Below are 27375 nucleotides of genomic sequence, written 5' to 3'. Positions count from 1 at the left end.
AACATTTATATTACACATTAAAATCTAAGTATGTTTTATTTGTTTAAATTATAATCTGTTTTTGATTTTCCTATCTTTTCCCACTGTGAAGGTCTCCGCCTTAGTGGGAAAGTTGTAACGTTATTTGTAATGGCATTATGGTTCTAAATACTGTCAATGTAGGCCCCGCCCACTCATTGGAGGTGTAAGTCTACACTTAGGTGTAAATATCAACTTGGAAATTGTGAACAGTAAAAATACAGAGAGTAACAATTAAGTGACGTAGTAAATATGCACATGAGTAAATATACACGTGTATGTTTACCTTTCTCTACCTTTTGGTGTCATTCTGGAGAGGTGTGGCTCACTGGTTAGAGGCGGCAGATCCGCAAGCAGAGAATCGGCCAGGGACCAGGGTTCAATTCCCGACGCGGCAGGGTCGTGGACCAGGGTCAAAACGGACTTGATAATTCTCGCCTCGGTACCTACTCTAACCAGGAACACACTCGGCAACTCTGGGCATTAGCTTGCCTCATCTCCACAACGGCCCCCCACATTCGCCGGGGATGCCTGGTTTCACCTTGGAGATACCCAGGAGGGACCATCTCACAGGGATAGCCAGGACGGGTTCCCCAGCGGTCTACAGCGCCACGACGCCTCAGGGCAGCAGTGCGCTTTACAGGACACATACATTTACATTTACATTCTATATCAGTCCGAAGGGATCTAAAAGAAATCCCAAACTCAGTTGAAAGCATCAAAGATGTTATTAAAAAAAAAAAACCTTACTTTAATTTGTTTTACTTTTTAATTTGTCTTAATCAAATTGTCAATTTGGTAAGAACAATCAAAAGGTATTTAGGTTATTATTAGCCAGACAACACAAAATTCTACATGTAACATTGTTTAAATTACAAATTATGTTTTTCTTAGATTATAGTTCATTCACCTTGAACTGAAATTTAATTTTATTGTTCCTTTTCTTTGTGCTTGTCATGTTTTTCTGGAAACAATTTGCATTTTTTTTTAAAGTTTTCTTAAAGAAATTGTTCTTGATGTTTTTCATTGTCAGTGGCCACTCTTTGAGGCTTCAAACCTGATGATTTATCATGGATTCTGATATATATTAGATATGGCGAATGCATGTAGAAAATCAATGACATCTGTTGCTTTTTTTTCTATGAAGTACACCTCCTTCACATTACCTACCTTATCTTCTTATCACTATTGTTGACCTATAAAATATAATTTCTACTTATTTTCTCTTCTCCATTAGTTTTTTTTAACACCTCCTATGCCTTCCAAGCATCATGGTGCTCTAGCCTCTCAGATTCTAGTACAGACTCTTACACTTTCATCCTACTGCTGCTTCTTTTTATGCATTACTACAAATAGTTCCAACTGACTGGAATACAATATGCCATCACTTATTTTAAAAAATACTATGAGAAATACAAATGGACACTGTGCTGTCAACCTTTGATTTTCATGTGTATTTCATGGCTTAGTATTACTTGAATGGGCTGTCTATCAGTGCCATGTTATTTAAGTTACAGGTACATTGCTCCATTTGTGTTCCTATTAGGTCTTAGTCCTTAGTGAGTGGGCATAAAGTAGTTCTTTTGTTAGACTGCTGATGCTAAATGAAATGTAGCATTGATTTTTGCAGAAATAGAGACTTTTGAATTGCTGACTTCTGGTATTTTGGTTAAGGGGCAGTTATTGTTTGGGTGTGTTATTCAGTCGTAAGGTCACAATGCTATTAAAAAGTCACCCTTGTGAGTTTGGTTTACTTTTGTTAACATGGTGTTGGATTTACTATGTTCTGTTCACAGATTAAAGACCTGGAAACACATAGACTTTCTTTCAGAAACAATGAAAATGCTGTCTGTCCAAAATATCTACTATGCAACATATTCTAGTGTATGTCTTTCGTGGCCACCACTTTCATGGCAAACTTCATTTATTCATTTCTTTTCATAGCTGTCTGTGTTGGGGGTACAGTGTAACACTGCTAATCCATCTGTTTAGCAAAGGTTCAGCAAAGCTTCCATACTATTGAAGCATAAGATCTTGCCTTATTTTGTGTTTTTTATTTTACATATTATAACACACACAAAGTAGCCCTGTTAGAACAAACTCTTCAAATATAAAGATAGACCTGTTGGTTCTGCCAATGTTGTTCCTTTATTTGAATCTTTAAAATAGTTTAGCCATCAATTTCATTTTGTTGAGAATTTGCTATGGCTTTCTAATCAACATTTATTCTTTTTATTACATGGAATTCATTTCCGTGGATGCTATGTAACTTTCGTCATTCTTTCATGAGGCTTAGAGATTGTCATCAGGAGCATAACATCATTTTGTCTGTTAGCTGGATTTGACTCAATAAGACTGACATTTGTTAAAACAGAATCATGTTCAGGGGAATATTAGAGAAATGCAGGGCTTTGATATACTTTTTGTGTCATTGTAGATTTGCCTTTGCACTTTGACTGTTATTTGCAGAAAGACTATGTATCATACACCAGTCATTCAATAGGTTGTCTGAATGCATACTAACCCTGAGGCTTAAATAGGCCTAGTGTATTAGAGAACCTGAGTGTGCGTTGAATTAAAAGCATTCATAAGCTTTCAAGGAAAGTGGAGGTTCAGTATGATGAAGAAGGTAGAAATAATGCACTATGCTTAGAAAAAGAAATGAATATAGTGATGTTCTCATTCAGCTGAGTTAATAGCACCTTGGGGCACTGGTTCAGAACCATTATCTCAACACCGGCCTAATTATTACACAAGGCCCTACAAAAAAAAAACCTTTATGACACAGAAGCTGACTACTTTGAGCATGTCAAATTGGAGCCAAAATGCATGAAGAATCATTGAACTATAACCATATTAGTGACTCGAGAACACATTTATCAATAGAAAATAAATCATGTTTGAACACAGTTAGCTCCCATTTTACTTATATAAAAATGTATTTGATAATCACAGATTCTTGGCAGTAAAACGTCTGAGGGAAATAGTGTTTCTCTTTAGGTTACTGTGATGCAATACAGGAAATATCTGCATCTGGTTATCGACTGTGCAATGTAGCAACACTTTAAGTAGAGTGAAATTACAACAAAATTAAATTAACGTACACAATACAAAGATCCTGGAAACAAGAAACATTGCTAAATGCTCACAAAATACAAATAGTTTCCAAAATAATTTTAGAACTTCACAAAAGCTGATGTCCTTACATTGTCAAGTCCTGAACTGATGAATCTATTACCTAATGTAATTGTCTTATAATGTGTCCTTACCATCCTTATCAAAGAGAGAGAGAGGGCGGAGCCTCATATTGACACAGTGTGTAATTTTTTTCATTTTTCAGTTCCTGTTTTTGAGGTGGTAGGTTGTAAAGAATACAACAAGACACGATCAACTGGTCAAGTGTAAAAGTTCTTTTGTTCATAGACAAACAAATGTCATCAAAAATCCTCCATGGTGACCCATGGGTGACCTTTGTTTGGTGTTTTGTTGTGGGTTGTGCAAAGAGAGAGAGGGTGGAGCCTCATATTGACACCGTGTTGCATTCTTTTTCATTTTTCAGTTCGCGTTTTTGCAGTGGTAGGTTGTAAAGAATACAATAAGACTTGATCAACTGCTCAAGTGTGCCAGTTCTTATGTTCATAGACAAACGCATGTCATCAAATGTCCTCCATGGTGACCCATGGGTGACCTTTGTTTGGTGTTTTGTTGGAGGGTTGTGCATTCGATTTCATATGCAAGAATGAACTAGGCCAGTTTTCACAAAGAAAAGCCAGAGTTTTAAAAATGTAAAGGTTTTTGGCCTAATTTTTCATTCAAAAGAGCAATCACATTTCTACCTCTTTCACTTTCATGAAATCCAAAAGGAAACTCCTGCCTTGTAATTTGACAGAACGGCTAGATTTAGGTTAAATACAGTCATGGCCACACTCTGGGGAAGGAACACAGGGGAAGCGTGATTCGTTGAAGGTGAATAATTGCTGAATCAGCAGAGTTGTCACACTTCTTCCTAACTTGATTCCCATGAAACTCCTGCAGAAATGTCAGAACTCTGAAAAGGAATGCTCTACATTTTGCAGACTAGATTTCACTACTTTGTCATACTATGAAATATTCTTACATTTCCATGTATGTGAGTCTTTCTTATATAGTGAATTTGTCTTTATGACTTGCAAATTGCATTTATAATAGATCAAACGTATGGCTCATTTCTATACTTAAGGAGGAAGGATTTCCTGCGAATAAGAAAGCAGTGCAGAAAGCTATCAGTCAGGACTAATTTAAATTAGATCGCTGCCTGGTGAATCCAGAAAAGCATGAAAATGCCTTCCGGTTTTCTCCACTGCTTTTGATTCACGATTTCCTACAGTGTATATTATTGTGAAACTCGATGTACAGCCTTATCACGATGCATTATTGACTTACAAATACCTAGCCAGCAAATGGTAGGTGTGATGGAAGCACCAAACTAATATTTTACATAATTCTTGTAAAACACACTGTATTTTTTTGGTTAGAAAAAGACAATGACGTGATGTATCAAAGAGTTGTTCTTTGACTCTTTTTTAGGTCATGCGCTGCCAAGGCACTGTCTCTGCGAGACGTATAGTAATCTGTATGTTGGGTGAAACTCAGTGTAATTTGTCATACCGCTTGCGATTCGTTTAACGGTGGCATTGCTGTTCTTATCTTGCTTTCTGTTGGCTGTTGATCCGATAGTAACTTCCATGTAGTCCGGAAGCAGCAGCGCCTAACTACAGTTTTCGTCCACTCGCACTTGTTTTTGTAGTTCCTTATGGGCAAGGAGCAGCCCCGTTGTGCCGGTCACATGGACCCAGCTTGCTCGTCACATAATGAGCAGGGATTCTGGGAGTTGTAGTTCGCCATGGCAGCAATGGAAACCCTGCCAGGAGACAAACTAGAGTCATTAAAAGGCACGCACTTACATAATGAACATGTCTTCCGCTAGCTAATTGAGTTTTCATTTATTCATCCCCCTGATCCAGACTGGACCTTGGAATATGTTTCTCATGTCCGTCACGTAATTATACTTTAATTTTACTTGATACTCCGATACATCTAAACACACATGTGACTTGTCTGTCACAACACTTCTTTTATGAACAAAATGCACTTTTGATGTTCTAATGATGCCGCCGCTTTTGTTTTCTGTCTTGCTCTCTATGCTCACTGATGCCGCAATACAATCATTCACCTCTACCTGACCTGTGTTACAAACTGGTTTATCGATATTCCTTACAACACTTATTTGTACCACTTTTTCTTCCTTGGTTCCACCGGACCACACCACTCCTTATGTATACATATCTCCGGTTTATGTTCCACAAATTTGGAATTTATCACCTCACAATGGTTCTGATTCTGTGCCTGCTGAATATGACACACCACTCAATAAATGTTGCTTAAATGTGTATCTTGCCTCATATTGTTCTATAAAATACTCATATCTTGATTTTTACTTTATATACATGATGATGTTCTTCTTTACTATCTCCTAAATTTTAACCTTGGATTTGCCTTTCGCCAATATGTATGTCCCCACCATGTGATTTTGTACTCTTATGCCAATTATGGTATTTGCTTAAATGTGCTTCTTGCCTTGTATTGTCTCTACTCTAATCTTTAATTTTTTTAATTTTTTATTTTTTCCCTTCTTTTATTTTTTATTTCTCTATTCTACTCTAACTTATATAGGGGCATATTATCAAGACAGGCGATCAAATTATCGCCGCTTTAGCGGCAGAAAACTGCCGCTAAAATGGCGATAATGGGCTTGATAATATGCTCTATGGAATTCCAATTGAAGCCCATGTTAGATGTGAAGGACATCTAACCTGAGCTTCAATTGGAATTCCATAGAGCATATTATCAAGCCCATTATCGCCGTTTTAGCGGCAGTTTTCTGCCGCTAAAGCGGCGATAATTTTATCGCCTGTCTTGATAATATGCCTCATAATTTGTATAATTTTTATGTCTATATTCTGGTTTGCACTTCATTTCCAAAATAATGCTCTCTTCTAACCTCCCCCTAATTTGTTTTCTTGACTCACCTTTTTTCATGTTGAATTTCCCCACTATGGCTTATCTCTTTGGCAATAATTTTTTTGAATGTACAGCCCTTAGGTAGCCCCGGGCCGGATGGCCGTGTAATGGGTGAAACACGTGTTGGCTGTCTGTTACTTCCTTGCACGCCAACTATTTTTTCCTTTAATGAGTGACAACACCTATAAAAAAACATTTTCACCATGAATCAAGCTTATTGGAATTATTCCTAAAATACTACGATTACTTTCACTTGCCCTGACACCCACCTTGATACCCAGTTTATGTCACCGTTTCGTACGTAAACAGCTGCTCAAACCTCGATTGATCGCCTCAACTCTCAGCAGGGAGTTTTGTGCACTATTTTTTATTTCAAAAGCATGAGGGGGTGAAGTGCTAGGTAAGTCCACTGAAAGTTCCTATCCTATTGTACCGTTTGTTTCAATCTCAATTTCTACACGCCACATATCGGAAATTTCCACCCACTCGAGCATAATGGTCCAAAAAGTAAAAAAAAGTATTCATTAAAAAAATCCCTTAACATGGCAAAGCATTATTGCATAAAATAGACTAAAATCAGTCGTCATTAAGGGAATGGTTGAAGGCGGCGTACACGGCATTTTGCTGCACCTCCTGCCTGGGTGAAGATCCAACGTGTCCTGGGGGTTGGTGGGCAAGCCGTTTGCGTGGTGTCTCAGATCACAAAAAAGCGCATTCCCTCAAAGAAGCCGCCTCTTTTTGTCGTCACCACTTTCACCAACACGGGATGTGCTGATAAGCGCGGAGTGGGGGCAGTTGTCGCTTGTTATGGTCCCGGACCGCTTCCTTTACCTCAAGTGTCGGCCGTGGCACTTCCCATTCACCAAAGCAATTACTGCACTGCATGAGGACGACACAGGGTGTTGTTTAGCAGCACCAGAAAGAGCCCTGTGATTACTCTGCTGTGTCTCTCTCAGCCGACCATCTCCCAGAAACTACATTTCACCAGCCTGTGAACTCATTTTCTGTAGTAACTAGTTTCAGTAAGTTGTAGTTAGGGGGTGGGTGCTCTGGTCGGCATGGTGGCAGCCGGGCAAAGAGCACTCAATATTAAAAGTGCCACTGCTACCGGCTAGTCAGCATGAAAAAAACACTTTTGAGCGAAAATAGAGGCTGTTTGGGAGCCTGCGACGTTTGCTCTGGCACACCCCTTAACTGTAGCCTGATGTTGCAGCCCATGACCCCTCAACCCCTGTGCCAGCCAAACACAGAGCTTCAGCCCCAAGACCCACCTCAAGAGAATCCAAGCAGTAAAGCGCCTAGCCTGGTAGATACACTCCCCAAGCACTTTTCTGACAGCCGGCAGGCAGTCATTCATGCATTCTCAGTCTACAGGCTCTATGTAGCATTTGCTTAACAGTCAAAATGCCAGTTAGTTTACATCTGCATAGGAATGTTTCTTTAAATTATAGTTCAGACTGAGCCCGGGAGTTTACTCGGTTCATGGAGAGGATGAATTATATTAATGTTGCGAGTGTGATGAATGATGCCTGGCAAGTTCCAGCTCAATGCAGCTATGAACGCCAAGCTGTCTGCGTCACATATGCTACTCGGATGCCCTACTGTAACAGCACTCTTAAATAGGTGGTCATATTTGAAACCACATAGGTCATAGGGGGTTCTAAATATATATTAATGTATGCCTACGTTATCAAAGATATATTCAACAGAACGCTATTTCTTTGCTTCAGTGCCTGCTGCAAGCAATGAGCTGGGGAGGCACCCTCTGGTCAAAGTGGCGCGACCCCAGCCTAATTGGAAGTACAGTGTTAGCCCTCCTAGACCGGTGGGCGTGTGCGACTGGCACGACATGCGACACCAGTAGATCCCCATTGATCAAGGCCCTCAAAGGGCACTCCAAGCACTGCACAGAGTGAGAGCTCACTGACGCAGGACAACACTTGCTGCAGCCCTGAACCTCAGTGGGAGCCTCAGTCCCTGTGTACAGTGCAAAACCAGCAAGCAGTCAGTAGCACAACAGGCACTGGCAGCTCCACACCATTTCTGAGTGGTAAGTGAACCCGCAAGTGCTAGATCTCAGGACCTGTGAACTACCACAGTTTAAGCAATTATCGAATATCGCCAGCCCGGTACACGAGCTGCACGGAAAACCAGGCGCAGGCACCAAGGAGATTGTACCTTCATAATACACAGTTCATCTAATATCAGAGAAGTGAGGGTTATGTCAACATATAAAGCAGCGTGAAACAAAAGGGTAGGTGGGAATTAAGCCACATGGTTCTCAATGTTAACTTTTAACCCATCACAGACTTAGGAGGGGTGGGAAGCACAAACTAATAATAAATTCAAGGTATTAAAAAAAAGTGTGTATCCAAACCACGAACAAATTCAGAGAGAAGTGTAGAAAAAAGGTTGACTATCAGCTGAAGTTGTTAATTTCAACATAAAATTTATAATTGTTGACTTGTTAAGAGCAGAGAAATCGAGAAAAGGATTGCCCGTGCAGCTGGATAGGAAAAAGCACATGTTATGAACTACTTTCGTGACAAAAACAATGAAATTTTTATAAATATCTGACATGATTTTAACATGCCTCTGGCTTCTTTAGACACATGACGCTCTCATGGTAGATGCGGTAATCAAGGGTAGATATTGTTAACGTGTAGAAATAAATGCCAGGGGCACTGGTCGAGATGAAATACAGTCCCAGGACTCCTTGACTGCATAGCTTTGACAAAACAGCAAACAAGAGCAAAGCTGAAGATTATCCAGGGATTCTTTGTTGACACTAGATAGAGTTTGGTGAGCCAACAAATTAACAAAGCAACACAGTAACATGGCGTTACCATTACAAATGACAATGCCTTTTATATATGTATTGCTTGAAAAACATAAATAAAAGGCTTTATCATTTACAATGCCCATAGCTTAAAATCTCGCTATTGCGAGACCTATTGCATTGCAAATGCTTGTTATGTATTGTATACGCACATTTACAGTGTGGTGCCGTTGATCCCAACCTATGAGTGTTTGCCAATAGGGTAGAAACGTCTGTTTTTCTTAAAGGTCTGAACCATTACAAGACTGCTATAGATCCCAACATTTGCCTTGAGTCCATTGTGTATATAGTCAGTGCTTACTGCACTAACACGTATAAAAATATAAAGATAATAATACAGCCTACACTGTGCCATCAACAATTGCTCGTTAATAAACCCTGAAAATAACCTTTTTTTACTTCTGGGATAAAAGATTTATCTTTCCAATAAACACGTTTGTTTTCCTTTGAATAGCTTATTGGTAAGTCATTTGCAATTATGAAAGATTTGATCATAATAATATACCAACAACAGTTGCCTGGACACTAGTACCATGTACTTATACATTTTAGCATTGGCTCCAGCGTTGTGTTTTGGTAGACATAAAACAATTCACATGACATACTTTACTACTGGATTTTTATGGAAACAATTAAACCAGTATCATCAGACTTGGTGTAATGAAATGTTTCCTGTTCTCGTTGGGATGTCTGAGTTTCTAGTTAAATATGTTAGAATTAAAATGTATACGTAATCAATTTGTATGACAGTTCTTTTGGACCAGAATTATCACTTATCTAGGTTTTCAGCACTCACAAACATCACCACAATCTTGTTTAATTATGTTTTCCTATCATTCACTAATATCAAACTAGTTTTACTTGTTGAAAGAGAAAACCCTCCACTAAGTTGACTAGTGCATCAACTTCTGCTCAGTTACCTATATTTTTACTTTAAGCTCTACAATTAAGTGAAAAGTTATTCTTTTGTTTTTGAACCCATAGAGCCAACTGTATTTTATTGGGTGTTATAGGTATTGTTCTCCGTTTGAAATTAGGATTGTTTGCTCTGCAGTAGTACTGATTGAACTGGTATATCTGTCAAGCCAACTTTTGCCAGACAGATGTTGAATGCTGTTTCACCAAGGTGCTTCACTGAAATGGATTTTATAGTGTCTCTTTGTGTTTTCTCTTACAGGAAACCCTCAGCAGGCTCTCTGCTGTGGTCTTCACGTTAATAAAGCTGTGGCTGTCTGGGACATACTGATCACTGAATGCTGTGCTGGAGTATGGACAACAAGGTAGCGTACAATTTATGTGTGAATAATCTCTAGTCTTTCAGTAGAACAGTCTACTTTTTCTTCCAAACTCAAGTCAAACATAGGGAGAGAGGCAGCCAATTAGTTTATTTAGCGTTTGTGCATGAGCGGCACCTTGCATTGTCATTGGCAGGGCCTTGCATACCAAAAAAGGAAAAAATCTGCAAGACAGTTGAATACTACTATACTAGCAAGTGCTTTTAAATTGTGATGGATGCCTTGATTAAATGTTGCTTGTCCACTTTAGAGAAATTGTGATTTTGAAAGGATCCCAATAGTAGGTTTTCATTTGCCCAATCTTGGGGAGGTTTTCATTTGCTTAATCTTAGGGTATCCTCAATTAGATCAGATTAAAGTACTCCTTATGAGAGGCCATAATTCCTGATGTGGCAGCTAATCCTGTTACTGGACCCACAAGAATTAAGAGGTCTGCAAGGTTGCCATTTAACTGTCATCTTTTTCATGAAGATGTTGTCTGCTGAAGAAACTGTGGGTAAGAATGAGGAATTATGGAGGGAATTCGAGCAGAATTCCGAATTGGAATGGAATGGAATGAGGATTTGTAAAGCGCGTTGGCTACCCAGGGGCGTCCCAGCGCTGTAAAGAGCTTGAAAGCTGGAGAGGCTGGAATAGGGGGGCTTGGTGAAGTTTTAAACCGAAGTTTTGCTGAATAGCCAGGTTTTAAGAATCTTCCGGAAGGTGAGAAGGTTGGGTTCAGACCTGATATGGAAGGGGAGGGAGTTCCAGATCCTGGCTAGGTTGTAGGAGAGCGAGCGGCCTCCGCATTTGGCCTTCCTGATGCGTGGTACTGAGGCGAGGTGGGAGGTCGCAGATCTGAGGGAACGGGTGGGCTGGTAGGCTTTCACAAGAGGGGAGTTGATGGAGGGACCTGTTCCCCAGTAAGAGCGGTGTGCGATGCACATGCTCTTAAATTCAATTCTGGATCTCACCGGGAGCCAGTGAAGATCTCTCAGTCTGGCTCTTACTGAGGTTCGGCAGGGAATATCCAGGAGAATTCTTGCCGCACAGTTCTGAATGACCTGGAGTTTGTTGAGTGTGGATTGAGGTGCTCCAAGATATAAGGCGTTTCCACAGTCGAGGCGGGAAAGGATCAATCCTTTAACCATAATTCGTCTCGAGTGGAATGGAAGGAGAGGAAGGATTTTACTAAGCAGTCTCATCAGCCCGAAACAGGTGGCAGCAAGCTTGGTGGCCTGATGGTTAAAGGAAAGAGTGTGGTCAAGCCAGATGCCTAGGCTCTTGATTTGCTCCTTGGGTTGCGGGGGACTCCCTAAACAGAGAGGCCAGATAGGGTCAATGGTTTTTGCTATGTTATTTCCAAGGAGCATTATCTCTGTTTTGTCCCCGTTAAGTTTAAGACAAGAGCCAGACATCCAGGTAGCAACTGCTTCCAAGCATTTGTGTAAACTGTGATAAGAGTTAAGGGGGGGGGGGGATCCAGCGCTACCACTAGCTGCGTGTCGTCCGCGTAAGTAACGATCTTCACCCCAAATGGGCGGACGACATCAGCTAGGGGGCGTAGATAGACATTAAAAAGGGTAGGGCTCAGGGAGGAGCCCTGAGGCACTCCACAATTAAGAGGTCTACTAGCAGAAGTGAAATCCCTCTCAAAAACCCTGAAGGATCTATCTGTCAGAAAAGATCTCATCCATCTGAGTGCAGTCCCTGACAATCCTATTCCTTCTAACCGATGGAGAAGGATATTATGATTAACAGTGTCGAAGGCGGCACTTAGGTCGAGTAGGACGATGGCCGTGGACCCGCCATCGTCCAAGATCCTTCTTGCCTCCTCCGTCACTGCAATCAATGCCGTCTCCGTTCCGTGATGGGGCCTGAAGCCGGTCTGGGAGAGATCTAGTATGTTATTGGCTTCCAGGAAGTCAGTGAGAACGGAGTTGACATGCTTCTCGAGAAGCTTACTGAGCCATGGTAGAAGGGAGATGGGTCGGTAGTTGGTGGGGTTAGATTGGTCGAGACTAGGTTTTTTTAATAGAGCTTTGACCATTGCTCTTTTCCATAGAGGAGGGACAGTACCAGTATGGAGTGAGGAGTTGAGCAGGTCCAGAACAGTGGGCGAGATCTGATGGGTGATCTGGGTGAGAGTACTGGGAGGAGCTGGGTCGGTGGGTGATCCAGATTTAACCTGTCCCATAAGTTTTTCCAGTTTAGTAGGTTCTAAGGGAGGAAAGTTATTGAGAGCGTGAGGAGGAACTGTCGTGCAGCCTGAGTTGACAGAATCTGTGGGCAAAGTGACAGGGTGGGGGAAAGAAGAGTTGATGGTTTCTATTTTCTGGTAAAAAAACTCAGCTATTTCCTCACAATGGGTCTGAGTGTTGTTATGATGCTTTGGTGCCTCCGGTAGTTGCAAAAGGGTCTTGGCTATTCGATAGATCTCCTTGGGTTTGGACGCGGCATTCTCAATCTTGAGTTCGAAATATTTAGCCTGAGCTAGGTGAATGTCCGCTTTGTAGTTTTTAATTGCTGTTCTATAGCTCAATTTATCTGATGGGAGGTAGCTGAGGAGCCATTTCCTCTCCAGTCGTTTACATACACGTTTGGCCTCTCGTAGTTCATTCGTGTACCACGGGGATGTAGGATTGCCCCGCTTAGGATGGGAGTTTTTTAATGGTAATACTGTATCTAGGGAGCTGGTGATCCACGTGTTATAGTTATCATTATCTTGAGTGGGGGTAGATGTGTGAGTGGGTTTGGTACCTTGTAGGAGATCCTCCCATTCAGGTAGGTGGAGTTTAGACCAATTGCGTGATCGTTGAGTCATCGGGGGTTTGGGGGAAGATGAGGAGGCAGGGTCCAAGTGAGCGGGATAAGGAAGTGATCAGACCAGGGAAGGGGAGAAGGTTTTCCAGTGTGAAGGTTTTTACAGTTACTAAAGACGGGATCTAAGAGGTGTCCTTTTAAGTGAGTGGGACCAGTGACACGTTGGTGCAGTTCGAGGGCGCTTAAGCTTGAGGATAGTTCTCTTGCTATAGAATCATTTGAGTCATCCAGGTGGATGTTAAGGTCACCGAGAATAGTGAAATTGGCAGCGCTAACTGCAAGACTTGCTGCTATCGAGGCAAGGTCTGAAAGAAACTGCCTTTGTGGTCCAGGCGGGCGGTATATAAGCATACCCGAGAAGGTATGTGTGGCGCTGAATTTTATAAAAAAAGGAAGACATTCACAGTCAGGGAATTTTACAGGGGTACTGGTGACAACGTAATCTGATTTGTAGATTATAGCTAGACCACCGCCAATACCTTTTTTTCGGTCAAGGCGGAGTATTTGATAGCCAGGAGGAAGTGCTTGCACTAGATCAGGTTCAGAGTGTTCCTGTAACCATGTCTCTGTGGCGAAAAAGACGTCTGGGTTTATCTCCTCCAACAGTAGAGAGATTTCCGTAGAATGTTTAGGAAGCAAACGGCAGTTAAGCAACAGCATGGAGAATGATGTCGCTTTCTTTACGCCATGAGAGAGGTGGAAGCCACACTGATTACAAGCGAAATGTTGGGTGGAGGGATCCCAAGTGTGTAAACAGGATGGCCCAACTGTCTGGTTTAGTTGGCGAAGGAGCTGCGGGTGGTAGGTAATGGTATGGCATAATGATTGAGCAGGGGGGGTGGCCCCTGGCCCCGGTCGGTCGCGGACGGGTGCAGACGGGCATGCCTTAGGCGCGCCTTTGGCGCGCAAACGTCGCGCTGCTGCGCTCGCCCGCTGCGCGACCGGAATATGCACATTGTTGTGGCCCAGGGGGCGTGGCCTAAAAAAGGGGCGTGGCCTCTGCTCGTGGCGCGAAGGAGAGATTGCAATGGGCGTGTAGCGTCAGCGCTGGCTCTGCTGCGACTGGCAACTAGTTTCCCCAAAGTAAGTGGCTTTTAAAAACACAAGTTATTCTGTGACAAGTTTAAAAACCAGTTATCAATCATTACTGAGATGATTATGAGGTTTCCTCCTAGAATTTCTGTTTATTCCACTCTTTTCAATTTCAGAACAGTTCTCTTTTATTTGGTTGAATTGAACTTTAATAATACTGTATATTTTTTTAGATTTAGCTTATACTGTAGCTGCTCTAAGATATCTTACCTGATCCTTATGGACAAATGTGTTATTAAATTCTTGTTGCATGAGTTATATTGAAATGTCAGTTTGCTGTTACCTATGGATATTCAGGTACCCTTAGAAGCCCACATTCTCTAATTTATAAAGTATGCAGTGGTTGCAATACCCTTCTGGATTTAAAAGATGTATTTCCATTCTGCATTAAATGGCCCATTTGTTGCTAGTTCATGGTCAAATGTGTGCTAATGCTTAGCGAGTGTGATTAAAAGCCATCCTGAGCTAGGAAAGCACAACATCAAAACCTCAACACTCTACACAAACCATAGAACATATTAAAAAAGTAAAATATGAGTGCTAATAAAACAGATAATTATTGTATGATATGAATAGCCCCAAAAGAATACTCTTTTTTTAAAGTAACATGTTACACTGTCTCTCAATTTAAAGTTGAAAAGGCTAAAAATGATTAGACACAAAAATAATATACTAAATATTAGGATATAAGAATATTATGATAACAAATATTGAAACCCACAATATCAACAAGGTAAGCATGTATTGGTAAGTACAGATTTATTTTAATTAACTCACCTTATATGGACCCTTACAATACATATATAAATCTTCACGGGATGTAGATGTTGGTGATTCTATCCCTTTGCCTTGGTCGGATGATTCCTTGATCCCTATTTTTCTGGACGCTCTAATTCAACCCAATGTTACGGAATCTATTATTAGGAAAGTCCTCCCTTGGTCTAAACTTTCTGTAGAATCCTGGACCTCTGTTCTTTCACTTATTGGATAGAGTCCTCTCTAGACACAGTTATTCCTGTTAAATCTAGCCACACAAGGGTGAGAGAGAAAACTTCACTGTGGTACTCACCTAAGCTGCAGTCACTCAAACAAGCCTGTAAATGGATGGAGAGGAAATGGAGGAAAGACTACAATGAGTTTATTGAGCAGAAATATAGAGAGGCTATAAAACATTACCAATCTGAAATAAAAAAAAGCACAAGCCCTTTACTAAAATCAACTCCGCTACGAACACTCCCAGGGAAATCTTCTGCATTGCGAGGATTCTCCTAGAACTCCCATCTCCAGGTACACCACCCGCTGTCTCCTCTGATTGCTGTACCGAATTTGCTATTGTTTTCCATGGAAAAATTCAAGAAATATATAATGCGTTTCCTGGATCCCCATGTCCCAGTGACCTTCTACCAATGAACAAGCCCCATATCACATTGAGCACCCATTGGAGGAACTTCTAATTATGGACCTGGATACTTTATCAGAAATATTTTCTCAAATAAAATCTGGCTCCCTCCTCGATCCGGCACCTCCTCACTTCCTACGCAAAGTCAAGGACGTTGTACTCCCAGTCATACTGGAAGTGATAAATCTATCTCCAACGGCCAAGTTCCACCACCTTAGAAACACGCCATGGTGAAAGCTCTACTCAAAAAACCGAGCCTAAACCTTGATGTTTTAGGTAACTATTGTCCTATCTCTTTGCTTATTATGGTCTGTAAGATTCTAGAAAATTAAGTTAACACGATTGTCTCCGAATTCTTAGAACACACATAATCTTCTGCATTTCGCCCTCAGCATGAAACAGAAAACGCTCTTCTTACCGTAGTGGATGAATCCAAGAAAATCCTTGACTAAAGAGGGGTAGTAGCCATCGTCCTTCTTGATCTTACCTCTGGATTCGATACAGTCAACTTTGACATGCTTTTAAACAGACTTAGGAATGCTGGTGTTTCAGGTTGGGTCTTTCGGGTGGGGTCATTACTTGGTTCCAATCCTACTTATATGGTAGATCATTCCAGGTCTTTGCAAGAGATACAACTTCTAGGAGCCTATTACTCAACTGTGGAGTGCCCCAAGGGCTCGTCACTGAGCTCTACTCTATTTGACGCGTATATGAGACCTCTTGCTGAGATCATCTTGCCGTATGGGATTAAAATTGTCATCTACGCCGATGATCCGCAGTTGGTAGTAGCCCTTAAACATCCTCAGAATTCTCCATCTGACCTGAAATCCTGCCTCAAGAAGGTGGCAATATGGATGGAACACTCGTGTCTTAGGCTCAATGGAGAAAAAACAGAACTAATGCTTCTGGGCAACTCGCTTAATATTGACCTGAGTCTAGGCTTCTGGCTGGAAAAGTCTTTGAAATTTGACCACCAAGCAGTGAATATAGCAGGAGTCTGTTATGGAATTCTTAGCTTGCTTCGGAAATTTCTACCTCTCCTTCCCATGGGGGTAAAGAGAATCTTGGTCCAACCCTTGGTCCTCTCCCGTTTGGACTATGGCAACTCTCTGTATCTGGGAGCACCTAAATCAACAATAAGGAAACTCCAAGTTTTTTAGAACTGTGCTGCTCGGTTGCTGCTTAGTATTCCTAAAACTCAGTCTGCCAAGCCTGGTCTGAAGACCTTACACTGGCTGCCTATTTCGTAAAGAATACAATTTAGATCCCTGTGTATAGTCCATAAGACTCTTTGGGGGAAAGGCCCTCCAATCAATGGCTCACTTATCACCTTTTATCGCCCCAGGACATGCCTTCACTATGCTAATTTGAACTTAGCCGTAGCTCCTAAAATTAGAAGGGTAAGGAGTGGAGGCAGTTCCTTTTCCTCCAATATAGCTAGACTTTGGAACTCCCTTCCCCTACACCTTCGCTCAGAGACTCATCATCTTCCCTTTCAAAAGCTTCTTAAAGTCTGGCTGTTTCATAATGCCACTCTTTGAGCTTTCAAGTCCCCCCCCCCCCCTATTTTTCCTGCTAGCGCTGGGATGCCTTAGGGTAGCTATGCACTCTATAAATGTTTAAATTAAAAAAAGATGTAGATGTCGAGTTGAGAATAGTAGGTCTATACTTACCATCATATACATACTACAAGATATTTTGGCTGTCAATATTTTTGGTACGATATTCTTCTAGCGTGATATTTAGTACACAATATTCTGTCATATAGCCCTGACAAGGTTGCGGAGATATCTGTAGCAGGTGCATTAACACATATTACCAAAGGAAAAAATATAACTGAGAGAAACTTTTATTTAGCCAATAAGCAGAACACACTCCTTGCTGCACTCACCAGGTTCACCAGCCTCCTGGATACTTAAAGGGCACCTGTATGTCTGTGGAGTCAAGGGTCAGTCTACAGATGTCCCAGAGGAACCATCCAAGGTTCCCCAGCAAATCCATTACTCCAACTGTTTCTCCAGTGGCAGAAGGGGGCCAGTGCCCATCTTAGCCCTTAGGACCAATTGGAGTTAAATTCCTTTAGTTCATCTTCTCTGTGGAGTCAGATGGCTTCTCCTTTCAGATGAGTATTCCTTGGCAGTCATTGCTACCAGGTTCTGTATATTCTCAAGTGTCTCTTTCTTGTGCAGGGGTTTTTAAGTGTGTATGGAAAGTTCTATAAAGTATCTTCCAAATCCTGGGGATCCACATCATCACTTCACTCCTGCCCCAACCCTCCTGTAGAGCATTCAGGGATATTTGAAATGGTGACTTCAAGTAGTCTATGGAAAGACATTCCCTGGGAGCTTCAGTGCCCACCCTCAATTAACACAGCTGTCTGATCCCTCCCACCCAGAAGTTCAGAGGAAGCCTTTCCTGGGGTTTTCTCAGTAGTTTGGCCTTCCTCATTTATTTCTGTGGGCTTTGGACTTGCCCAGGCCTGGTGGTCTTAAAGAGTTAGTTAACACATTCAGACTTCCTTCCTAACCCCTTCCTTTCCCAGTGATAGTGTCAAGCACTGTTAATGGATTTGCTGTATGGGGGCGTTTATCCTCCTGATGGCCAGCAGTGTAATTAGTTGGGCCCAGAAGGGGGAAAGGGGCAAAGTCCTGGAATTTGATTATAGCTGAACTATGGAAGTATGACAATTATTAAAGAGGTATAAGGAGCACAGTTATCACAAAACTGACAGTGTATCTGCAATCAGTGTACATGATTATATGTGCCCGCTATCCCTAAGCCTAAGTAAGCAAAACTGGGGTGGCCCAAGTTTTGGCCAAAATGGTATAATAAATGAGTGAACAGTCAGTCAGCGCTACAGAACTACACTATGAATGCCTATCCACCTACACCAGGTCAGCACCAATCCCTTGAGGGTCCCTTCTTTGACAGGTTACCAGGATGAGCTACTCTTGCATGCTCAGCCTGCACATGTGTGCACACATGTGCTCACTTGTTTATGTGTAACCAGCCAGAGCTTCTTTCCCTAGCTGCGTACTCATTCCATTGTCATAGTATTTGCGGTAAGTTGAGACTCATTCACATTTAAATTCCAAAACTGGGTAGCCAAAAAGCAAAAAATCGAGCAGGGTAAAAAGGGCTGAACATATCCTGCTCCCAATTGGATCAATAATTAGATAGCGTAGGAAACATCTAAATATATTCAATTGAGTGATACAGAGTTTAAGGTTATCTAAAGGTTTTTGAATAGCAGTAACCATGAAAAAATGATTACATGGAATTACATGTGCAAAGCATTTATCTGCTGACAACCTATACCAAATTACTTGGAGTCATCCACAACATAAAACTCTCCTTCCAAGAACACATACCCAAGGAAACAAAGCAAAACTGTACCTGTTGTACCTCTAGAAAAAGTGAAACTATACCTGCTCAAATCTGATTTCGATACAGCAGTCCACGCTCTAGCACTCACAGACCTGGATGGGGCAATGCTACACTTAATAATCCCCTTAACATTACCACATCCACCCTCAAATGCATCATACATGCTACAGCACATCCCACTAAAGGTTATCCAGAAGGGCTGATCTGGCATTTGTGTGTGGGCCGATTTATTAGCTGTTTATGGGCCTGTTTTATTGTCTGATGGGCTGATTTTTACTGTTAATGTTATTGATACTGCCAAGCCCATTGTCTGTAGCAAGCACAAATGCATGTAGTCTCCCACACCTTGCAAAACACCAAAATAACATATCTTTATACATTCACAATGGCCCTGCTTTGCAAATGTGGGCCCTTTTTTTTTTTAGCTATCTGAATGAATGGAGGCCACCTTTATTTTGGTGCCTGGGCCTATTTTCAGTCTCAGTCCAACCCTGGCAAAATCCTGAAGAAGTTCAACCTCGTTGCCCCAACACTGAAGGATTTAAATTGGCTCCCATTCCAGGTGGCTCCATCACCTCCACCTCCACATAACTGGCAAAGAAAATAACCACCTCAGATGGACAATGCCTCGCGAGGACACAGACCATTGCCAGACTGGAGGGGAAGAAATTAAGGAAGGAAAATCAACAGAAGTTAGGTCTTTTCCATCTGTGCGCTGAAGAATTGTAACCAATTCCTATCCACATCAGAGCAGTTCCAATTCTCTTATAAATAAAAAAAAGTGAAGGCACGCCTCATCAGGAGTGCTTCTATCTTACATTTTAGGATCCTGCATTTAGCCTGCTTTGTTGTAAAGTAAGCACATTATATCTGCAACTCTACCTGCAGTTCAGTGTTCGGTTCCTTTCTATTAAGGTTTGTAAATTGCAAGTAATACTTCATAAAATCATGAAAAAAACAAATTGTGAGGTTCTGTTTGATGAATGAATTCTGTTCACAAGTGAGATGTGGTCCTCTTTGACGTTTACTGGATGTCTAGATTCCTGCTCCTGCCACTCAAGTGAAATAACAAAACAAGGCTTTTAAGTAATTTCAATTTTCTATTATATAAAACAATTAAACTTACAGATAAATAAAAATAAAAGAGCACGTTCCCTATTTCAGGCCCAAAAAACACCCCAGCAGCTAGAAATGAAATGCTTCTACTGGTCACACTTTTTTGCTTTGCTTGCAGAATTGCAGGGACTGAGGGAGAGATTTAAAGAGAGGTTTCTCCATGGCCTACTTAACGAGGACACTGTGCTTGAAGGAACCACGTATCAGGGCTAATGTAACACATATGTACTCTGCGCATTTGTATCTAATTGTCTGCTATTTAGATGCCATGCTGCAAGGTTCTTCTGAGTAGCTGAAAACCTTTTACACTCAGCAATTGATGTGTCCATTAGTTTTATCAGCCTATTTTTTTCTGATCCACCAGCTAAGATAATGCGCTTGAGGGAAAATTATACCCTACATCAGCGGTTTTGTTAGAGCTCTTGTGCATTATCAGTAATTTGAATGCACCCAGATAAAAATAGAAAGGTTAACTTGTTTTCAGAGCATTAATGATGCGCGACAGAAATAAAGGTGGTGTTTAACACACTAATTATAAATTAAAAATATAAATGTTTAATCTTTGTAAAAAAATTAAAATTTGCCCATAAATGTAAACATATATCTGTTTTTTATATATCTGTCTTTCATATTTGGGTGAGTTTATAGCACAAAATATAAACTCACATTTCACTGCGATTCGTGAAACAAGTTTGTGACTATTATATATATAATACTGACAACTTACTCACAGCTTCACCGTTGCTTTTAATTAGTAATCTGATCATGAAAATGAAGCAAAACCTGAACATTCACAGCAGCGGTCAGTGCAGGTAAGCTCGGTGGAGTGGTGGGGCATTGCGGGGGGATGTCTACAGACAACGGAATAGGAAATATTTCATTTTCCCAATTCTGTAATCTGTCGAATTTCCCCCTCCCACCCTGGCTCGCCCCCGCCCCACTGCGTTTACCTGCACGGACTGCCGCTGAACATCCAAATTGCATCTGAACTTTATTGATACCTGGACATTGCAGGAAAAGCTTCAAATATCCTTTTATTCAGCCATTGCTGAAGGGTTGAGTAGAAGTTAAATTGGGGTTTTCTTGTGCCTCATGCTGACAAGGATTGTGGTTGCTGCTTGAATAGGGTTTCACCCCCCTCGACCAGTAACTCAATTTCTCACACCTATGTACTGTATTAAAAAAGCATTGGCAAAGCCAATAGGTCTCGGCAATCTGAGAGCTATTGGCATGGTCAATGTTAATGTCTTTTAGCCATGTTGATAGCAGCACATCTGCTGTTCAGCATGGCTGAACGCAAAGTAAAAAAGCATGAAGCCTGACCCTGTAGAAGTGTAGAATTGCTGTAGGAGTGAATGTGTGTATTAAATAGGTGTGTAATAATGTTTTAATAACAAATAAAAAGATCAGCCTATTTTAAAATGCATTCCAAAGGGTTCAGCCCAAAAACATTTTTGTAGTTTTATACAGTGCAAACTCACGTTGAAGGTATCGGACCGCTGAACTTCCGCACCAGTTGCATTAATTAATTTTTAGGAACAGAGAAAGAGATTATCCCGACGCTGAGACTGAAACCTGGTTCCCGATCTTTGAAGTTGGCTGGTCAAATTGTTACGTCACATCCTCACCCGGTGTTTACAAAAGGAAGCATTGGTGAACAGTAAAGAGGAAAGCTTTCAACAAATTATAAGGTAAGCTTTGCCTCCGCACAAGTTGAGTGAAAATAAAATAGGGCGGTGGCAAGCAGCAAACGTTACAAGTATAAAACAAGCCAGGATTTGCCCAGAATCGCAGGATATTGAGTCTGCCTCCGAGACCTAAATTCAGTTCCTCAGCTTCAAAGTAAGCCAATCAAGCAGTTACGCCACATCCTCTCCAATTTCTATTAAAGGAAGCATAGGGGAACAGTAAAGAGGAAATCTTTTAAAAAACCAGGAGGCAAACTTTTCCACTGTACACACTTATAAAAAAGTGTAGTTTTGTAATCCTTGGTGGGAAATTTAAATTGTTGGCGCAAGTGTGCCTTGTACATAAAGGGAGTCACTGTTCCTTGTAGTGGAAAAAAGAGGAAGATATATTTGTCTTGTGCTCCTCTATCTGTGGGGGACAGTGTGTCCTCATCTTAATGCCCTCACACACCCCGAAGGATGTCATGCTTCATCATTTGGGCTTTGCTCTTCGTCGGGCCGGCGCAGTGACTCCCTTTATGTACTAGTCACTTCTCGGGAGCAAGGGTCACTGGACCTAATAATCAGCTCCTAGTGTCCCCACTGTCTATGAATTGGCAATTGTGTCATGGTCATAAATCAAACTTAAAGATCGTGCATTGAAGTCTGACTCGTGTTGCAGAGGTGCAGCGCCGTCATGGTCCCTTTACATGTTGACCTGTTATAAAAGAAGGCGAGCCAATCAAGGGAGCAGTAAAGTTTGCAGTGCAGTTGGAACGGTAAAGCAAACAACCGGATATCGTGGCAGCAACATTACAGTGGCATGCTTGATCGTAAATAACACAAGCAAGTCAAGGGAGCAGTAAAGCACGCCATAAAGTTGTAACGCTATTTAGGGCGGTGAGGGCAGGTGGGAAAAGACTGAGCTAGTAAAACACAAGCACTGTGTAGAGTGCTGAAAAACTAAAACAAAAGTAGGTCCTAAATTCGTCTTAAAAATAGGAGCAGTGATTGTTTACAAGTTCTTGGTCCAAGTTCTTGGGGAGGGCTAAAAACAAGAAGAGGCATGACCATGCATGCCACTGATACAATGTGACAAAGAATATGAGACAAACAATGGCGCATGCAAATGGGAAGCCTGAGGGTGGGCTGAAGCCCACAGATTAAACACAACACGTCTCTTCAAGACAGTGCATGTACTTCTACCTGAGACCCAAAAATGCATAACAGACAGCTTGTGAAAGGTGTTCCTATATTGCCATCTCATGGTTCTGATGACATTTACGTATTCATATTCACAAATATGCACAAAGACACATACATGTGTATATATATTTTTTCCATTAAAAGCACGTACAAATATGCTTACAAAACTTAAAGTAAAAATCACTGAAATTTGTCACTTAAGTTGAAGGCAACTAACCATAATTTGCGTACCCACCATGCACTGCTTATTACCCCTAAATATGACATTGCTTATGATATGTTAAAAGACGGTTAATTGATGGATCCTAAAGCAACAATAACAGCATAGGTTAAGCACTAGTTAAAAATGCTTATTAGGCAGATGATTTGGGTAATTATCATTGTCTTTCACCAATGCCTGCTTAAAACGAAAAAGTAATGAAGAATATCCTGGTCGAGTTATAGACGTTTTTGGACATCAATAACCTACTGCATTCATTGTAATTGCATTTAGGCCACATTACTGGATTGGTGTTGTCATCCATTTTGAATGACCCACACTAGCTTCCTGAAGATAGCAGAGTTAGGAACCTGACAGCAACATCTTTTGGTGACTTTAAGTGCCATTCACCATGACATGTTGATTGAGTCCGGGGCTCATTGGAATGCTTCTTTTCACATCTCAACTTGGAGAGATGAGCAGTGATGACATTTTTGGATGACTGGCAGATGAGGTTGAAACTGTTGAAACCATAATGCTAAGACTGGCAGGGAGTGAAGAGTAGTAGAGGAGAATGTTCATTGAAAACAGTTAAGAAAAGAAGTGGGTTTTTAAACTCTTGTAGAACAGTAAAATGGAAGAGATGTGCCAAAGCTCAATGAGAAGCCTGTTCCACAATGTGGGACCCAGCACTTTGAAAAATCATCCCTCTGTGCAAGTACCATGAAAACTGGGGCCTAGCATGGTACCTGATCTAAGCAATCTAGTCGGGATGTAGCCAGGGTGCCATGAGGATAGTGACTTCGGGCAGTCTTGTAAACGGCTAAGTGGGTAATCAAAGAATCTTGAATTCTAGTCTTGACTGGCTGCCAGTGGAGAGTGTGACATGCCTCGAGACATGGGCAAACTTACAGAAGCCAAAAACTAAATGCACAGCTATTTCTTGAATTCTGTGCAGGATGGCATTTAATAGTTTGGGAAGCTGAGGTAAAGGTTGTTGCCATAGTCTAAGCATGAGTATAGACTATTGTGCTATTGACTATTGAAACACTAATATGGGGACAACAGCTGTTTTGAAGAAGAAACAGAAGAATTGTTCTCAATGTTCACAAAAGTTCAAAGCAAGATCTAGAATCTCCACATCTTGTTTTGCCCCTTTGAGTACCTGATGAATGAGAGTTAGCTCAGGATCAAATCTAAGTCCCAGATATTTTGCTTTTTGGGCAGGTCCAAAAGAGTGCCCAGTGAGGTGGGCGCAAAGTGTTTTATTCCAAACTGCAGAGTTGTCTCCCACTAGAAGAGTTTCCATCTTTCCCCTATTCTTAGTAAATCTGAGTTATAAAATGTAAAAAGCATTTGGATGTTATCAGCACATATGACACCAGCTGAAATACAGTTGCCAGTTGTCAATATAGTGGACATGTTTATGAGTAAGGTTGGCAGATACAGCCGACCCCTGAATCACACTACAGTTCAATGGCAGAAAATATGAGGACCAAACTAACGCTGACACCTCAGGGCTGATCACTCTGAGTTGGTTGATGAGAAAAAAGTGGTCCGATGTGTTGAAGGATGAGGAGATATTGAGCAGCAAGAGGCTGACCGGGACGCCCTGAGCCCAGATGAAGGCAAAGGGAGAGCTGGACTTTAGAGGGGTTACATTTACTATTCCCACTCCAGCCTGTGCAACAGTAAAGAAAGTGTTGGACTTTGGAGGAGTAAAATTAACTATTGCCACGCCAGTCTGTGCAAAAGTAGGGAAAGTGTAGGAATCCAGAGGGGTAATATTTACTATTTCCACTCCAGTCTGTGCAGCAGTAGGGAAAGTACCTCACTTCAAACACATAACATATATTAATAACCCTATTATTTGACCAGCAATAAAAATCTCTTAATATTACAATTATATGCAAAAAATTAAAAAATAATTAAACAATTTACATGCTTATTAAAAATTGGAATAATTAATTTTGAATGTAATATTTTTGTTAATGAATTATTTAATAAAGTCTGAACACTATACTCCCACAGACCTAGCAGCCCACACTTAACATTTCGCTAAAATAAAAAAGTATAACTCAATTAACATATTTAATAATCAATTAAATAATTATTAATAAATACTTATTTGATAATTAGTTATTACTTAAATACGTTCCCACCTTATGCCCCTAAGGACACAACAGCCCGCACCTAATATGTAACATAAAAGATATAATTATTAAATAATTTATATAATTATTAAGCAATTAATTAATATATACTAAATTAATAATGGATTATGAATTAATTATTACTTAACTTCCCATCCTATACCCAACAAACCCAACCAGCACCTAAAATATTACTGAAAAATACGATTACATGATTTACATAATTACCAATCACTAACATATTTAATAATAAATTAATTATTAATTATTTCTTAATAAACTTCCTACCCTATACCTCTACAAACCTAAACTGTAGCTTTACAAATATAATAATTACACCATTTACAAAATGAAAAATCAATAAAATAATTAATAATAAATGAATAATAAATGATCAATTATTACTTAATTACCTTCCAACCCTATACCCTTACAAACCTAACAACCCGCACCTAAAATATAACTTAAAAAACATAATATTTACACAATTTCCATAATTATCAATTAAATAATCAATAATAAAATAAATGGTAATTATAATTAATTATACTTACTTAATTTTCCCCCCTACACCCCAACAACCTAACAACCCGCTTCAACACTGTAGATTACCATTAACAAATTAAACATTGTAAATCACTTAAAATACAAGCTATATTAAAAAATATTGTTAACAATCACACAAACAAAATGACATGTATAACATTAATATATGAAGTAAAACACAAAGATAATTAAAAAAACTATATTTTTTACAACTATAGTATTGAAAACGATTATAAAATAGATATTTTTGAAAATGAAATTTCTTACCTAAAAAGTCGATATTCTTGTCAACAATATTCCTACATCAGAATAGTTGTGTCATAATATTTAAAATTCGAAATTTCTGTAGCACAATATTTATGAATCAATATTTTGTCCAAATACTTTGAGCAGGACTTTATCCGGAAGTTATCCTGCTTTGAGAGGACTTTGTCGGATATTGCCTTAAATCTTGGAGGATTTTGACTCCCATTTAAAAGACTAAGGACCTGATTATGAGTTTGGCCGCCTCGCAGCGGGTCACCTTGCCAGTTCCCCGCTGCGAGACTGCCAAGCCTGTAGTTAGACTGCCTGCCGGATTAGGAGTTTAATACTGGCGAGCAGTACTGCTGTGGTAGTCCTGCAACAGTGCCTTTCTAAGGAGAGCCATAGAAATGCAGCGTTGAGGGAGCGCAGCTGCACATTCCTGCACAGAGAGAAATGCAGCATATCATGCATTTCTTACTGTGCAGGAACTGGGGGTGCAAACATGCAGGGGGTCACGACATTGCCCCCTGCATTTACACCTGCACAGAGGTGCTCCGTTGCCTCACAGCCGTTTTCCATGGCGGGCTCACTGCCGTGGATAGGGTCGCAGTGAGGCAACTCGTAATATGCTCAGCGGTGCCACATCCGCACTGACCACATATTGTGACCTCTAACCACTGATCCATGATCCCCAGCGGTTGTGGCAGTCCTACTGCCAAACTCAAAATATGGCAGTCTGACCACCAGTGCAGCAGTGACCATACCACCACCACAAGTTCAGCGGTCCAATTCGGCCCTAAGTCAGAAGGTAAAAAATCCAGACTTTTCTACTTCAAAGGAGATGTTCATGCAAGCGTCTCCATTTTCAAAGTTAGTTTAGAGGAAAGACTGAATTCTCTATATGACTGATAACGGTTCTGCTAGGTGCCGCAAAAGAAGGTGTCTCATGCAAATACGAATCTTTAATTGCATAGAACATGATAAATTCTGAATATATTCAGAAAAAATGGAAAACAATGCTAGATTCCATATTTCCGCAGACCAGTGAAGTAGGTCAGTTTGCTTGCACATATTTCATGTACAGGGATGAATATGGTTAGAGTGAAATATTTCTGAATGTATGGACTATGCTACTCTTGAGAAAAAGTACAATATGATATGAACACCCCAGCTGCTCCAAGCGCGGCACACAAATCAGGTCTTGGGGGCATATGGTTCAGGTATGCTCAAAATGATACCATTTTTGGGAATGCATTTTTCAAGAAATATTAGAAATAAAGGGCTTTAACGTGGTCTGGACGGATCCGTGGCCACATTATGGCGGTAACACATACGTCTGGAGAGGCATGG

The 27375-nt window shown here is 40.7% G+C and overlaps 1 protein-coding gene across 3 annotated transcripts in view; it reads left to right on the top strand.

Annotated features, from left to right (window-relative positions):
• Positions 1-27375, top strand: part of LOC146797710 (plasma membrane calcium-transporting ATPase 2-like) — a 2176758-nt gene that overhangs the window by 992289 nt on the left and 1157094 nt on the right. For all 3 annotated transcript variants that reach the window (XM_085624877.1, XM_085624876.1, XM_085624878.1), the window contains one exon: positions 10095-10197. The gene's annotated coding sequence lies outside the window, so the exon portion shown is untranslated. The remainder of the gene's footprint in view (positions 1-10094; positions 10198-27375) is intronic.

Source organism: Triturus cristatus, chromosome 9, assembly GCF_964204655.1.
Source record: "Triturus cristatus chromosome 9, aTriCri1.1, whole genome shotgun sequence".
NCBI lineage: Eukaryota > Metazoa > Chordata > Amphibia > Caudata > Salamandridae > Triturus > Triturus cristatus.
This window is presented reverse-complemented; position numbering and strand designations above follow the sequence as displayed.